This window comes from Pinus tabuliformis, chromosome X, assembly GCF_031772625.1.
Source record: "Pinus tabuliformis cultivar Carrire ecotype Pingquan chromosome X, CPIR1, whole genome shotgun sequence".
NCBI classification, from domain to species: Eukaryota; Viridiplantae; Streptophyta; class Pinopsida; order Pinales; family Pinaceae; genus Pinus; species Pinus tabuliformis.
In genome coordinates, this window is record NC_142308.1 from 906,795,362 (window position 1) to 906,814,102 (window position 18,741).

The 18,741-nt window shown below is 37.7% G+C and overlaps 1 pseudogene; it reads left to right on the forward strand.

The window, feature by feature from the left end:
* The first annotated feature begins 5,901 nt into the window (after positions 1-5,901).
* On the forward strand, positions 5,902-18,533 carry LOC149142621 (uncharacterized; annotated as a pseudogene).
* Positions 18,534-18,741: the final 208 nt, after the last annotated feature.

The following is an 18,741-nucleotide window of genomic DNA, read 5'->3' on the forward strand; positions in this document are numbered from 1 at the left end:
CATACTATTTGTACCTTGGCATTGGAATGGAAGTTATAAAAGCCATTCCAATTAACCAAATCATAAGAAATGTAATGTTTACAGCAATCATCAACCTTCAATTTGTTAGGATTTCGAGCACTTGTTCACTACAATCCTCTTACATAGTGGGATTAATGTGTACCAACAACTAAAGAATCATCTCCTAGAGTTTCCTGACGACGGACCCATCTAGGGTCACAAAATGTGTTCACAATGGGGCCCGAATATGTTAGTAGTGTCAATTCTGCATTATACATTGCACTAGCTTCTTTTGATACATGGTGCACATGAAGTATATTTCTGAGAGTACTTTCTACATTTTTTATCATATTTAGTCAATATTTCCAAAATACTCAATGGAAAATTGTAAACTACAAACATGAAAAACAACTGAAAGTTAAAAATTCAATCACCAAATTCACGGGACGATAGAAAAGATTAAAAAACTGAAAAGAATCATAAATTAATTCATTACAAGTGTGTATCACATAGCAAAAGATAGTTGCAAACTCAAATTCATACAGAAAATATGATTTGAAGTTCTGCGGAGTGCAACAATAATATGAAAACAAAGCATCAATCTTAATGTCAAAATCAAATTTCATGAAAATAGTAAAAACATATAATATTGTAATGATAACAAATTATATTACCATTTGTATTACGAACGCTGTGAGCAACAAAATAATACAAAACTTCAAACTCATGATGATTTAGAAACCAGCTAATGGTGTTTGACCCGCAAACATTCATGGGATCACCCCGGTATGAAGTACCAACTAGACCTCACACTGTTTCGTGTGGGAGTCCCATTTGGTATGATGGTCTGGTTTCCATTATCTTAAAGATTTGCCTCAAATCTAACTTTTCAGCACGCGAGAGTGGTCTCCTTTCTCTTTCGAGGAGTGAGTTTCACGTGCTTGGTGATTGTAAGTGTGACTTTTGTCAATGGTTTTTTCACTTTATCGGGAGAGGGTGGGAGTGAGTCCCAAGTTGGTTGGGAGAAATCCCACCTGTGCTAGGAACACACATCAAAATAGGCCATGCACAACTTCCAATGGATCAGTCCACATAGATGTGGTAGTCACAAAACACAAGGGAAGATAACACGTATAACACCCAAAAAATTCGTCCCCGCAAGTGCAATGGTTGTTATAGCAAGTTTTATGTGAAAAGTTTGTCTGGTGTTTGGTAGAGTAGTCTACACGAGCAAGACAACATTAACAACATACACAACACATTTTCATTAACATATATGTATTACAACAAGTGAATTAGTTCAAGTGTTAAACAGAGGTTAAAGCAAAATGCATCACAAGTGTTCAAGATTAGTCTTACAACATTTACAATACATGTGTGAAAATGTGTTGGCCTCTTAGCAGGTTTCTAAATTAAGTGAAAGCTCCAAAAAACATCATTACACCATACTTCATTCACCTCACGTGCGGGGCATTGGAGCCACTACTTACTCCTCCAAGAAAATATTACAAAATCTCAAGGGTATGTGGGAGGAGCTGAGGTGAAAAGTATTTTGCATATACGAATGAGGGGGTATTTATAGCCAAGGGTGAAACTAACCCTTATGGTTGTTTGACTACCTTCATGACTGTTTGACTTCCATGACTTTTTGACTTTACATCGCTCTTCATATAACAAGTGTGTCTCTCGGAATTCCATGTTACATCACATTGGTTAACAACACGGCTCACACTGGAGATGCGGATGGCATGACTCATGGAAAGACTCGACATGATAGTGGTAGTACATTCGTGTTGTTGCTGGTGTGCATGTCAAGTTGCACTATTGTTGGGTGATGGATGTCCTCATGTTGTGTCACAGCTTCACCTCCACATGGAAAAGTGAGCAGAGTATTTGATGGTCTGTGGTTTGCTTGATGTTACACTCACATGTTTCTCCTTACTTATATGTTGGTAACCTCGATAGGTTCGTCCATTCGCAAAAGGTGCATGCTCGTCCGTCCGTATGCTCGCGAACACATCTTACATGTTTTCTCATCCGTCCATCCATGAACACATCTTTTCATGATCATGTGTTCATGAGGACACCTCTTTTCATGCATCGTTTGTTCATCTCTTGGTGAACATGTCCTTTCACGTGTGATCCCTTTGTTCATCCCATTTGTCATCACACCATGATTGTTTGTGTACCTGTATATGTAGTCACTCATGACAACACAACATCAATTCCATAAACATCCTAGTCTTCCATGATGCATGACTATTTTAGATGTAGCTGACCCAGAGAGGAGACAAAGTTGCGAGCTGGGATGGAGGCTCCAGGCACTGCTAATGAAAATTGTGAATGAGTCACTTGGTGATGAAGATGTGCGATCCGGATAGATAGTGACTATCCGCGGGTTCTAGCTCAGCTAAAGGACAAAAATGCATAGTTTTTGGATGGAAAAGTTCGGACAGCGGGAAGGCTGGGAGGGAAAAATATGTGCAGTTTTTGGAATGAGCTCATAGTGGTAGCTACGCAGCGAGAACTGCGCAATTCTTGAGGGGAACTAGAAGTGAGATGCTAGGTCATTGGCAGCAAAAAATGCACAATTCCTGAAGGGAACTGGCAGTCAACTCCTCAATCACTCGCAACAAAAACATCACAATTCCTGGAGGGAACCGACAATCAACTGTTGGAGCTTTGCAACAAAAACTACACAATTCCTTAACGGAACTGGTAGTGGGGTTATAGGAGATCCAGGCAAGGAAAATGCGTTGACGCTCGGAGGCTGGACTACTAATCACCTCTGCGCAAATTCTATGATGAGCGGAATACTCAGAGGTAGAGGGCTTTCTCATGAAAACTGTGTAGTTTTCTAGGTGAGCAGCTCGTTGAGTGACTGGAGGGATGACTGGAAAAATTGAGCAATTTTCTGAGGGAGGTAGGGACGGGCACTTGGTGTGCATTTGACTTGTCTCCACATTTTTCTCAGTGAGAGGAGAGGGAAAGGTTTGCAACCTCTATTCAATTTTTGAGGGGATTCAGTCCGAGGGTGGTTGCTGGGTCAAACTCTCTAGTTGACCAGCATGAAGGTTGATTGATATGCCTGCAACGAGCACAAATTGAAATGACTTGCTTGGTGCTTTTGCACTATTATGGGTGATGGTTGATTGAGTCGATGGTGGGGTGATGGTGTGGCTGTCAGATGGGAATTCGGTCGTCAGAAGTTCAGCAAGGTTACTAAGTGTGTGAACAAGTGAAATATGCATACATGATCTTGCAAACACACACTTACATGGCTTGATGATGAGATGACTCAAACCATCCAAACAAGCATGCTCAACATGACTAATAGATGGTGTGAGCGAGAAGCGCAACACTTGTGATTGATCATTGGTTGAACATGGCGATTCTTTTGAGATAATGTATGTGACCTCATGTATGAGCACGAAAAATGTTTATACCGAACAGAACATTACACATGAAGCGAGCACCTTGAGTATGACCAAAACATGGTCATAAGCATGACACCGACATGAACATGCAAAATCTATCGATGGAATGATCAAGCAAGGTGGGTGCGAGGACTCACATGAGCACACGGCATGAACATGAGTTCATGTAGTCATCAAGTAAAACTCTCAAAAGAGACTTCGAAATTGGATGCAGGACAAAATTTTGGAGGGTGGTTGTAGCCACTACAACACTTGGCGACACACTGGTAGAACTGGAGCTTCTCTATTTTAGTTCATTGATAGCACATGGCCTTGGTCTCTCAGGGAGTATTGAATTGTTGTTCGGGTTACTTCGGCTTCCCAACTTACAACATGGACATACATGGTTCACCTTTTCCAACTAAATCAAACACAATCAAAATTTCATCTTGATCACAGTGTTTCAAAATTGGGAAGGGTAGTTTAGCTCGTGAATTGAATATTTTCAGAGTATAAGTTTTCATCTCTGGTGTTGGTCCATTCCTGGCAGGCCTGGACAGTACCCCAATGAAGTCACACAAGAACAGATGCACTGCTCTGCTTTGAGCAAGCCTGGTGAGTACCCTGGTGGAGTTGCATGCTTCACCTCTCTATGTAGGAAGCCTTTGTCTTCTTTCAACTTTTTGTTTTTTAAAGAGGATTGTGTATAGGCACTTATTTATTTTCGGGGCAAAAGAGAGATCCCGACTCATTGAGAGCAGAAGAGGTTGTTCCTTCAGAGAAGCATATAAGACCTCTTACATAGGTTTTCTCATTTAGATTTACCCTTCTCGGTTTCTAATAGTTGGATGAGCTTGAACACATAGAGCAGAAAGCTAAGTACAAGCATGAGGCTTCCCAGTGTGGACACATGTCCATGGTTGGACCAAAACTTCCATTGCGGACGGCTCGTATTTTCCATGAAGACTTCATTGGCGAAAGGTTATAACCAAGCATAGAGAAGACAAACACAAGACTCGCCAAGTGTTATAGTGTCTCAAGTCTCTTCACATCTTAGCCACATACTCATTCAAAATCCAAAACGCAGTAGTTGGTAGCACTTATTTCTAAAAAAAAAAATGGTAAGGTATTAAGCAATCCAAACAAATGAAAAAAGAAATAGTAAGCAAGCAAACAAAGTGAAAACAACAACAAGCAAGCAAAGAAGCCAAGTTATCAAGAAAACAAACATGCAAACCAGAAAGAAAAGACAAGAATAAAAGAAAACGCTACTCTTACTCCTACGTTAAAGGGTCGGGGTTACGTGGAATGAAATTTCCAATGAAGCCACTGTAGGTGTACCCGACCTGTAGTTAGAAAGATATGAGTGATTAAAACAAGTAAAAAATAGTGTGCAACAGAAAATGAAAAAACCTGAAAAACTTGCACACGAGAGAGAAGGTCTCGCGTGTGGGTGCAAGAATGTGGCACAACCACCCAACACACATGCTTACCTCTTTCGTGACTACCATTTTTGAACAAGCCTTAGAGGCATCTTATGAGTTTGTGTTGTTCTGCACCAAGTTTCTTAGCGAGTGCAAGGAAGAAATGAATCTTGTAACCTGCAACACAACTCGCCAAGTAAGATTGTTCTAGCAATTCAACGATTGGATCATAAAATTTGTGATTATTGGTTTGAAAGATTCGTGATCTTTGAGAAGATGGATTCCTAATTCGAGAGGTCTAATCACGATGGGAATTTGATACCAATGGATAAATCTCGTCATTCTCATGGGTCATTTCAAGACTATGAGGGCCTTCCATAGCCATTAGCATAGGCCGAGGTGCCTTGCTTGCTTGACAGAAATCTAAGAATAAATATGTTACAGACTAAGAATCATAGTGTGCAAAGTGACTGTCATTGGATTTAATGTTGGGAAAATGATAACTACATGACAACCACACAAGGTAGAAGAAAAATCAGACTAGTCGATTGAGATGGAAAATTCCTAGTTTGACACAAACAAAGAAAATTTTTGAGCAATCGTGCAAATGCTCTAAATCAGGGAACCGAGTTCATTGTCCGCTACACATCATGGTAATCACAAAAATGTGGAAAGGATGCCAGCACTATGAATGTGTGAAACCAGTTGGGGTGTGGTGAAATAGAAGTAACTTGATTCATGTGATAGGTTGTGCGCTCGTCATCACACAAGGAGATTGGTGGTGTGATGAGTGGGGAGATTTGACATGAGAAATTTTCAAAAAGACCAAGGAGCTAATTATGAGAGAGAACATATGATAAGTATGATTCTAGATAAAGATAGTCTTTGAGATGATGAATTTCAATGTCCCATGATTGAATGAGGGATGGACACTCCCAACCTAAATTAGATGTAAGAGAGGTGCATGAAGGAAGACATGTTGTAATAGACTCATCGATTAGATCATTAGCAAAAATATGAAATTTTGAAATATCACACCCAAAATAGTAAATATTCTTTACATGGGGATCCACGTCAAGTACAACGATGTAGATATACAGATTGTGCATGAGAAACAAGATCTGATTTTGTTTGGTGGGCTTATTAGAGTTGCAAGGTCCCAACACAACCACCAATGGACGTTGAAGTGCCTCAACTCCATGGCACGTCTCGGAACTTTCTAGAATTAAAAAATTGCACTTGGGATGTGAAGGAGATCATGCATGGCTTGAGGATGGCTGTTGTTACTAATTTCAAAGCTTCTCTCACGATGACATCCATCTTTGTCACAAGCTTCATCAAAATTTTCAGCAAGCTAACTTGACGAGCTGTCTTCATGCAACACATAAGACGATGACGAGTGGGAAGAGTCATGTGTGTTGAGACAATTTTCATCATTGAAAACCTCATTTCCTTGTGTCAATTGAGGAGATAACTAATTGGATGAAGAAGCAAGAGAACATGGAATATATCTGGCAAATTTTGATGCGCTGTGAATCATAGGACACACAGGCAAGTGAGGTGCAGAGGAAGCTTCGATATGGATGTCTGCTTTGAATAGTGCACATTCCAGATCTGAGTTAGAGTGTACATGAGATGACAGTAGATCATATGATGTGCTTGGGTCTTCATCACGACATATGAAAGCGTGGGACTGATGACAGCCCAAGGCTTGAGGTTGACCGAAAGAATTGATTGTGCTTGATTTTTCACCAAGATTCGCAGATCGAGAATCGATCAAGAATGCAGGTTCAATGTTTTGAGAGGAATTGATTAGGTATTCACTGTCTTGATCTTTGCTTTGTATCATGAGATTGCCTTGTACACGACTCCAACTTGAGCCAGAAGCTCGAGAATGAAGAGAGTTTGCGTACCTAGCTTGTGAAGCAGATTGCTCAAGCGAGTCATGGTGTGAGGAGTCATGGCTTGTAGATGATGAAGGATGGCAAAGATGTAGATTAGACTTAATACTTGACTTATGAATGGTGATGTCCTCTTGTAGAATGGAGGGATTAGTTTTTGCCATAGGCTTTCTCAACCATTCTAGAAGTCTTCTGTTGGGGTGGAAGACAGCGAAGCAGATGGGTTGGGAGCATGTTGCACATATTTTCTCAGCTTTGTAACCACTGTGAGGAGTTACCCGCTGTGTAGATATCTTAGATTTGCGGTTGTTGTGAGGGGGAACTCTCTTCAAGACATGAGTTGTCTTGTGATCTGCAAGAGTCTAGTAAGAAGGAAAATGAGGAGGTTCACCATTTTGGGAGACATGAACCAAGTGTTTCAGCTCTTGGCCCATGAAGTCCAGGTCCAGAAACCGTTCAGGAATTCCATGACATAGGTGAATGAAGCGGGTAGCAAAGTCCTCAACTAATTCACCACGCTTCATTCTTAAATAAGAGATTCTTTCAAAGACATCTTCGTGGGTAGACTCATCGAAGGCTTGATGGAGCTCCTTGAGGAATGCGAGAAGGGAATGGATGGAAGCACGTGGCAGGGTATGACACCACCAATTAGCAATACCTTCAAGGGTGGGGAAGTAGAGTATGCAAACAAGCTGATCACTATCGATTTCATGAGATTCACGTTTTGTCCTCACCATCAAACTTTAGCAAGGACAAGTGATCGAGAAGCTCATCGTGGATTGATAACTTATTAAGAGTGAAATGAGAGAAACATGCCAAGAGCATGAATTATGTATTATTCATTAGGTAAGAGATTCAATCAAGATGTACGGGCTTAGCTTGTCTTTTGGCCCTCCTTCTAGCACCAGAAATGTTGACGGTGTTGAACCCGCCAACATCCATTGGATCACCCCGGTATGAAGTCCCAACTAGACCTCACACCATTTGGTGTGTGAGTTCCATCCGGTATGATGGCTCGGTTGCCATTATCTTAAATATTTTCCTCAACTATTTGTTGTCATCACAAGAGATCGATATGTTTTGTCTTTCGAGAAGTGAGGTTCATATGCCTGGTGATTGTAAGTATGACTTATGTCAATGGTTTTTTCACCATAGAGAGATAGGGTGGGAGTGAGTCCCAAGTTGGTTGAGAGAAGTCACAACTCTGCTAGGAACACACAACACAACATGACACACACAACTTCTGATGGAACAATCCACATAGATGTTGTAGTCACAAAACAAAAGGGAAGATAACATGTATAACACCCAATAGATTATTCCGCGCAAGCGCAATGGTTGTTATATAAAGTTTTATGTGAAAGATTTGTTTGATGTTCGAGAGAGTAGTCTACATGGGCAAGACAACATTAAAAACATATACAACACATTTTCATTAGCATATATGTATTACGACAAGTGAATTAGTTTAAGTGTTAATCACATGTTAAAGCAACATGCATTACAAGTGTTAAAGATTAGTCTTACAACAATTACAATACATGTGTGAAAATGTGTTGGCCTGTTAGCAGACTTCTTAATTAAGTGAAAGTTCCAAGACACATCGCTATGCAATACATCACTAACCCCATGTGCGAGTCGTTGGAGCCACTACTTACTCCTCAAAGAAAATACTACACACTCTCAAGGCTATGTGGGAGGAGATGAGGTGAAAATTCTTTTCCATATACAAATGAGAGAGTATTTAAAGCCAAGGGTGAAACTAACCCTTGTGGTTGTTCGACTATCCCCATGACTGTTTGACTTCCATGACTCTTTCACTTTACATGACTCTTCATACAACAAGTGGGTCTCTTGGACTTCCACGTTACATTACATTGATTGAAAATAAGGCTCACGGTAGAGATGTGGACGACATGACTCATGACAAGACTCGACAGGATAGTGGTGGTAGATTCATGCTGCTACTAGTGTGCATGTCGAGTTGTAGTGACGTTGGATGATCGATGTCCTCATGGTGTGTCACAACTTTACCTCCATATGGAAAAGTGTCAATAGTCTTCAATGGCCTTTGGTTCGCTTATTTTTACATTCACACAATACTCCTTTTGCGTATGTTTGTAAGCTTGACAGGTTCATCTGTTCTCAAAAGTTACTTGGTTGTATGTCTGTAAGTCCATGAGCACATCTTTCATTTTTTCTCATTCATCCATCTAAAAACATATCTTTGCGTGATCATCTGTTTGTGAGCACACCTCTTTTCATGCATCATTTATTCATCATTTTGTGAACATGTCCTTCTGAATGTGCTCCCTTTGTTCATCCCATCCGTCGTGGTGCCATGTTTGTTTGTGTACCCGTATCTGTTGTCACTCATTACGAGATGACATAAAATCGATAAACCTCCTAGTCTAGCATGATGCATGATTGTTTTAGATGCAGGTGACTCGAAGAGGAGACAAGGTTGTGAGCTAGGATGGAAGCTTCGAGAACTATTGATGAAAATTGTGTAGGACTCACTAGGTGATGAATATGGGTGATCTGAATCGACAGTGTCTATCTACGGTTTCTGGCTCAGCTAGAGGAGAAATTGGATGGCTTTTTTTGGAACAGTCTAGGCTACGGGAAGGCTGGGCAAGAGTAATATATGTGGTTTGTGGAATGAGTGGGTAGCAGCAGCTAGGTAGCCAGAATTGTGAAATTCCTTAGGGGAACTAGCATTTGAGCTACTCAATCACTAATAGCAAAAACTGCACAATTCCTGAGGGGAATTGGAAATCAGTTACTTGGTCACTAGTATAAAAAAATGTGCAATTCCTGGAGGGAAATGGTAGTCAGCTGTTGGAGCTTGGTAGAAAAAATTTTGAAATTCCTAGAGGGAATGGGCAGTCAGCTGTTGGTAGCAGCTAGCGGGGAAAATCACGTTGATGCTGGGAGGCTATCCCGCTGATCACCTCTGCACCGCTTCTAAGCTAAGTGGACTGCTGGGCAGCAAAGTGCTTGCTCATGAAAACTGCATATTTTTCCAGGTGAGCAGTTGGTCAACTAACTCGAGGGCTGACTAGAAAAAATGCGCATTTTTCTGAGGGAGACATGGACGGGCACTCGATGTCTTTCTGGCCTATCTATGTAGGTTTCTTAGTGAGAGGAGTGGGTAAGGTCTACAGTTTTTATGCAATTTTTTAGGGGAGTCAGTCCTAGGGGTGCTAACGGGTGAAACTTTCCGTTTGACCAACATGAAGGTTGATTAATATGCTTGTAGGCAGCACAACTTGAAATGGCTCGCATGGTGCTTCTATGTTGTTTTGGGTGGCTGTCGATCTAGTCGATGGTGGGATGATGGTCTGGCTGTCAAATGGGAATCTCATTGTTAGAACTTCAACAAAGTGACTAAGTGTGTGAACGAGTGAAATATGCATACACGAGCTTGCAAACACACACTTACATGACTTGACGACAAGATGACGCAAACCATCCAGACACGCATGCTCAACATGACTAACTGATGGTGTGAGAGACAAGAGAGACATGTGTGATTGATCTTTGGTTGACCATGATGACACTTGCGCGAAAGTGTATGTGACCCCATGTGTGAGTGCGATGGTTGCTTACATATTGAGCACAACATGTAAACATGAAGCAAAGATCTTGAGTATGACTAGAACATGGTTACAATCATGACATTGACATCAACATACAAAAGCTATCGATGGAATAATTAAGCAAGGTGGGTGCGAGCACTCACACGAGCTCATTGAGTGAACTCGAGTGCATGCAGTCATCAAGTAAAACTCTCAAAGGAGGCTCTGAAATTGGATGCAGGCTAAGATTTTGGAGGGAGGTTGTAGCCGCTACAACAAAACCATATAAAATGACAATTTGACTTAATATTAATTCAATATAATCCCTATTCCTATAGGTTTTGTAGAGCATAAAACATGAATAACACTAAGAATATTATCAAGAACACATTATACCATCTATGAAATCAACTACGAGCCCAAGATGAAAACAATCTTGTACAAATAGGTTAGATGAAGACAATCTGGTACAAGCAGGCCACAAGACAATGCTGATGCAGTTATATGTAATCTCACATGAGGGGAATTTTAGTGTTAATCACTTTGACATGTCCCTGGGCCACATGAGTGTAAATGAATTCCATACCAAATTCTGCAAGAATATCTACAAGTTGTGGTTCATGCCATAATAGTTGAAATCATCATATGAGATCATTTGCAATACATGCTCTATAGAAAATCTAATTTGGAGGTGCCTCATCAATAGATAAAGAAAATGCAAATTGGAGACAAAAATGTTGTAATAATGACTATTCATGATATTTATCATTTCTCGAATAGTTACACAAGCATGAAATATCAAAACTCATTGACAACCCTACAAGGGACCAAGTGACAGTAATAACAAGTTATCAACTTCAAAAGGCTTGCTATATAGGGATTTTCATGCGGATGAGTTATTCAGTGATAAAGAATGTTGTAATGATGGCTATTCATCATATTTATCATTGCTTGAATTTCTCCATGAGCATGAAATAACAAAACTCATTGACAACCCTGCAAGAGTTGTTTATAACAAGTTAAAGACTTAAAAAGGCTTTCTATATTAGGATTTTGTGGGAATTACGTATTCAACAATAAAAAAAACATAACTACTATTTTGAATTTATTAATAGAAATATATTACCTAGACTTGCCTCAATGCATCCTATCAGGAGGGTTTTGGGCGTGTAATGTTGGTAATTTAAAGCTCCCAATGTGACCAAAATAGGACTATTCTCATTGCATCCTTGTTAATATTCTTCTTCTTGGAGAACATATATATTGGGAACATTAATTTGAGTATTGAAATGAATTCTATTAATTACAATTTGAATAACTGCAATATTTCTGAAATAAAATTCTCAAGAGATGCTTGTAATAAAGCATCAAAGACTTTTCCATAAGTGGTACTGTCTTTACTCAATTTTATCTCAGAAAATCCCAAAACATTAGACAAAATGAACCCATGATAATGACCCTCCAATGTTGAACATAAAAATTCATGATTCAATATAATATGTATACAAATGACCATATATGAAGATAATTAACTAGGGTAAAATATGTGTAATAATAACCGAGATGTCAATTGAGCCTAGCTAGCTTGGGTGGTTAAGAGGAACATTGTTATCCTCCCCACCAACTTCCAAATCTTGCTTGTAACATGTTCCCTTCTCAAGATTGGGGTTGGGATGATACAAACAATCTCACTTTGTTTAAGCACTTGAGGGTGTTGAATGAGTTAGAATTTAGGCTATTTCAGTCTGCAGAAGCATATTGACTGTTGGCATTCAATATTTTTGGCACTAGCAAATTGTTTATAGGATTTTTGATTTAAAGTTTAAATTTAGTAAACTTTTCCAAAAAATTATAGGCTTTCTTGAACATTCTTCACTTTATAATGATAGGTATATCATATCCTGACAACTAGCAAGAACTTATAAATGCACCAGTAGTGTCGAATAAAAAATAATTTCAATGGAAAGGAAAACTTAGTTATAAATTTTTATTACAACATAAGAACATGAAATTCTTGGAAGTGTGGAAAAAATTCTTAAAATTAGATGATGAAAAAAATTGAAATGCTTTCTTTAACATTGACCAATGGCAACATTTTCTTTTGTTGCTTCCACCTCAGAAATAACTTTCCACCAATTTTTGAGCCAACCCTTATAAATGTTCTCATTGCAGATCCTATTTTCCCTTACGTTGGCACCAAACTATCAAAAGAAGAGAAGCCATTATAGTGTCACAGAAGCGAAGAGAAAAAACAAGACTCAAATTTTAGCTAGCTTGAACAATCAAAATTATATGGTCACATTTTTTTCCAATTTCTCAATTTGAGAACACACAAATACATAAAAAAGAATTACAGTAATAATTCAAATTGGGGACATTTTGAAATAAAATATGTTTAATTTTTGGGGCTGAATAACATGATCAAAGACAACATTATTTTCTCTAGTTAACAAAAAACAGAAGGTAGTCATCATTTTATGCACATGTAATTTAATATTAACCATGGAATTACCATAAGTTATAGCCCATTACCTTGATAAGTAAGCCATCTCTCTGATAATGTTCCCTTAAAACATGATAGACCAAGCTATCTACCACTTGTAGTCATTGTTTATCTAGGTCCATAATGCTTGTATCTTCTTGCACATGTTTTAATGAGTGACTTTAATAAATGTACTCAATTAGCAATCACTGACAACTCTATTATATAGACAGGTCAGATGCAGCTTTATTGTTCAGTAAAATTCTCATGAATATAAGGGCTAAAATCATTAATTGTTTATGATACATATCACAAGGACCTAACTCACGATTCACAACAAACATTCCCCCAAAACTCTCACAGGATTTTTTTTTGATAGATACTACTCATGTAAACTGAAAGAACATATCTCCATATTTTTTGTGCATGTAATCAATATCACATTGATTATCATAATAAGGAGACATGCATACACAACAAAAGCTAAGGATTTCATTAATTAATCAACTTATTCCTGTAAAATGGGAGAAACAATAAATTTTGGGCCAAATTACTTGCAAATAGGAGCCCACAATCAACATAGCCAAAAGTAAATCTGAAATTTCAATAATGTGTATTTACCATAGCCAAACTCTTCTTATTCTTGGTAGTTGAAATTCTAGAAACAACTCAGCAATCAATGGAAACATTTTAGGGAAATTGTTGTTCACATTTGCCGCCATTAATACACACTCCACACTCATCAAGAGTAATAGAAATATGGACAACACCAACAACTCTTTGATTGTATGATCTTTCTATTTTGTCAACTTTCCATAGTATTATCATAAAGAAGCCTTGCATTCCTACATTTGGCACAAGAAACAATATTGATTGTACACTCATCATTATGTGAAACCAACTAATGTCAACCACTAGCATAAAACCTTGATTTTGGTAACTGAGTCTTCTATTGTAAACCACCATCGAAAAGGTATTTCAACTTCTCTAGTTTGGGTGTGTTGTGATCTATGTTATGACATTTTTCTACAATGCCTTTTGCAGTTAAACTTGTGTAGCCTTGGAGATATAACTGCAAATCTAATAAAGAAAGTGCACTATATACAATCAAGGAACCATGATACCAAAAAGTTATATTTTAGAAAAACTAAAAATTGCCCACAAACTACTGAATCATAGAGATTTCCTAGAGTAAGAATAAGATGGCACTACTGAATAAAGCACAAAAATGAACCCTAATAAATGAAATAAATAGAAAGAAAAATCAGCAATCAATACACTATATGGCTGAAACAAAATAAATTGAACAAGTACCAAAGAATAAAATATCAGCATAAAGTACATGTAACCAACCATACAACATAAATTTCAAAGAAATGCATTCCCTTTGTTATTCAGATTCGAAATAGGAAAATTGATAAGCAGTGTTTTTATTTGTGATTGAGAAAGATGAAAGACAGAAAGAGAAAATGAGAGAAAGGACCAAAATCTATTTTGTAAGGTTATCAATGTTTCTTTTCCAAATGAAGTTTCAAAAAAACTTAAAGTTTCAATTCTATAAAATTTTATTTTAAGGGACCTAGGGGATTAAATCATCTGAAAACACCTCCATTTAATATCCCAATTTCAAAACATTTCTTAAGACAAAATTTTGTTTCATGAAAACCATACAACTAAAATGGCTGAAAACAACTATTCCCATTCCATCCTGTGCCAAGCTAGATGCAATCTATATTCAGAAATATAAAATACTTGAAAGTTGAAAATACCAAATACAACACATACCAAATATAGGTACCACTCTTCAGAACTTTTCAACTGATAACTACATCTTAACTTGCATAAACTTTACAACAGCATCATCAATGAGAAATTGACTTGAAGGATACTCCATGTGTGATTGTTCATTTTTCACTATACCGCACAGGTACTTGCAAACATTTTCAACTGATAAAACATCTTGTAGGATCAAACAAAAAATATAAAAAGGAGGATCAGTACACGCTCCTCGCTTCTTTACCTTCCATTCATGAACATTTTCTATTGCCAATTACACCACATACCAAAGAAAGGTACCAATATTGGCAAGTTTGGACTAAAGTCTACAGCTTAGTTTAGTACATCTGTAATTTTCAGACACCACTGATCTCAAAATTTTTTAATGATGTTGGGACCTTGCAATAGGATTTAAAATACCATCACTTAAAGGATGTTCCATGAATACTTGTTCAATTTTCGTTGAGTCACATAGGTACTTGCAAACATTTTCAACTGAGGGATCATATTTTAGGTTCATATTAGAAGTGAAATGAGAGTAAGAGAATGTTACTAAATGTACCATGGACTTGTCCACACTTCCCAACATAGTCCTTGTTTTTCCATAATTACTTTAGAAAGAGCTATAATGACCTATTGTGCTCATGAGATTATTATGAAATAAAATATCCCCTTGCAAGAAAATATTCCTAGAGTTATCCCACATTTTACGGGACACTCTTGCCATCAATCATTACTTTATTATAACTATCTTGCTAAAGCTGAATAATATCTAGAAACCATCATAGCCTCCAAATAAGTCACCATATTTCCCATATTACAAATAGCTTATGATTTCCAACATGCAAAAAATAGATCCCATGTAGAGTGGGTTAGCTCGATCTTTTGCAAATGGTCCATTCAGTTTTACAAGTTCATGATTGTCATAAACAATCACTACATTGACAAGAGTAGCATGTTTTTTCTTTTAATGGCATTCTAATAATATTTAAACACTACAATCAACTATTTTTCTGAATGTCAATTTATCCTCGTTCAAACCTTTCTTTTCTTAACATCCTGATATATTTCCATGAAACAAGCAGTCTATTTGTCAAAATACTCAAGTTCCACCTCCAAACAATTCATGCTAGTCAGGAAATAATAACATCCTTATCCATATTACTCCCAAGGGACTTAACTATTAAATTCTTTCAAACTTTCCAATAACCCCTCAAAACAGACTACAATATTAAAATTTTCACCAATAAGTTTCTTTGTTTACTTTGAGAGAAACAATTTGTGCCACTTATGACACTCACTTTTTGAGCAATCTTGTCTTCCCACTACCCCTAACAAAAATCTTAAAAAGACAAGAAAGTAACCAACATAGCATCTCAGTATCCAACAACATAAACTATTATCTGGATACCAAGCAACTTCACACTTTACAAGAATTTTCACTATAAATTCCATTTCCCTTAACGTGGCATCCAACTATTATAAAATGAAAGACATACTAGAAACCAATATAACATCATGGTAGCTAAGAGAAAAAATTAGATATTTGGATATGGGATTCTAGCTGACTCGCAGAAAACATTATGGTCAAATTTTTTTTTTCCAATTACTCAAGTTGGCGACTCACCAAATATGTACAAAATAATTTACATTTTTACAATATAAATACAAATGATTTTTTTTTGGAATAGAGTAAACTTGATTTTTGTGGGTGAATGGCCTAATAATGTACATCATTATTTATTCTAGTTGACTAGAAAACTAGAGCCAATCATCATGTTGCATCAGTGTAATATGATCTTGGTCTTCGTTTCATCTCAGTTAGTGGATTTCATAGGCATAATGGTTACTCAGGTTGTAGTTTTGTTCCTTTTTACTATAGTTATCCCCACTTTGCCTTTGTTCATCCAAGAAGGTTGGTGTATAGAGATCTTCTTTGTGGAGATTAGAATGGATCAAGGTTGTATTTGTTGTTGTGTGTCACGGTTTCATACAGATGTGAAAAAGCCATTCAATATCCTAAGTATAAGGACCCATCTCATCCCATCACTCCTCGTGTGGAGGACTTGCTGGGTCAGACGACTTTGGAAGAGAAGAGTAGACAAGTGACATATATTGAAAGAATAGTTTCCACTGCAGACGTTATGAAAAATTACTACATTGGGAGTGTATTGAGTGGAGGAGGTAGCACTCTTGCACCCAAGGCATCTCCATCCACATGGATGAACATGGTGGATGAGATTTAGAATGGTTCCATGTTGACTCTCCTTCAGATCCCTATGATATGCCTCATTGATGTTGTGCATCGCCACAGTAATGTATACTGTGATACTATCTTCCCTCATAATGTAGGGTTTGTAGCCACTAGGGACCCTGATTTGGCTATAAGAATAGGAGCTACTACAGGTCTGGAGGTTTAAGCTACTTCCATTTAATACATATTTTCCCCATGTATTGCTATTTCCATAGATCCTCAATTAGGGTGTTTCGATGAAATATACAGCGAGGACCCAAAAATTGTCAAGGTGATGACAAAGATAATCTTTAGCCAATAGGGGAAGCCTCCAACCAATTCCATGAATGGTTTGCCTTTAATAGCTGAAAAGTCAAATTTTGCAGCCTATGCTAAGCATTTTGTGTGTGATGGCAGAACAACTAATGGTATAGAGGAGAATAATATTGTAATCATCTATAAAGGGTAGGTGCACATCCACATGGCTTCCTATTTTCATACCATTTCCAAAGGAGTATCCACCGTTATGGTTTCCTTTTCTAGTCAGAATGGTCGGAAGATGCACACAAATTTTTTTCTCGTTTATCATGTTGTTAAGAAGAAACTTTGCTTCAAGGGTTTTGTTATTTCAAATTTGCAAGGTATTGACAAAATGACTAGCCCACCTTCTACTAATTACTATTTGATAATTTTGAGGGTGTGAGAGTAGGGATTGCCACGGTGATGGTTCTCTACAATTTCAAAGACATTATTGACAATGTGTCTTCACAATTCAAGAACGGTTTGATCCCCATAACTAGAACAAATGATGCGGTTAAAATAATATTGAGAGCAGAATTCACCATGGGGCTATTTGAACATCCCCTAACCAATCCAAGCCTAGCCAACCAACTTGGCAGCAAGGATCATAGGCAGTTGGAAAGGGAAGTTGTTAAGAAATGTTTGGTCTTATTAAAAAATGGGTAGTCAGCCAATAAGCCTTTGCTCCCTTTGGACAAGAATTCTTCCAAGGTTCTTGTTGTAGCGACCCATCCTAATAATATGGGTTATCAATGTGGTGGATGGACAATGACATGGAAACAATTAAGTGGAAACTTAACCATAGGAACTATAATTTTTGAAGAAATAAAATCAACTGTTATCCCCTCTACTGATGTGATTTATGACAAAAATTCAGATGCTAACTATGTCTAAGTACAAGGATCTTCATATTCCATTTTTGTTGTTGGTGAGGTAGCTTATGCAAAAATGTTTTGGGACAATCTTAATTCGACTATTCCCCTAGGCGGAGGCAACAAAATTAAGAATGTCTGTGGCTCCATGAAATGCCTTGTAAGCTTGATATCTGAAAGCCCATTCGTTATTGAACCTTATCTTCCATTGGTGGATGCTTTTATTCTCCCATGGCTTCCTAAAACCGATGGCACAGGTGTGACAGATGTTATATTTGGAGATTATCATTTTCAATGGAAACTGCCAAGAACATGGTTCAAAAGTGTTTATTAGCTGCTTATGAATGTAGGACACAAGCACTATGATCTGATTCTTCCCCTAGGTTTCAAATTGGTATGAATATAGGGGAAAATTGGGGACAAGCACTATATCCTTAGTTTACCTTGGATTTTGGATTGATCTGAATGTCAGGGACAAGCACTATGATCCCCTGTTTACCTTGGGTTTTCGATTGACCACAACAGTCGCTGAAAATCCAAGGGAGTAATTTAGGCTTTCCCATCTCTTATTTAAAAGAGTGAATGCATTTTCTACTAAATTATGTCAGGTTGTGACAGATGTTATAGGGAAGCTTCCAAGAATATGGTTCAAGAGTGTTGATCAATTGCATATTAATGTGTGGGACAAGCACACTATGATCTCCTGTTTCCTTTGGGTTTCGATTGACCACAATAGTAGCTGAAAATTAGAAATAA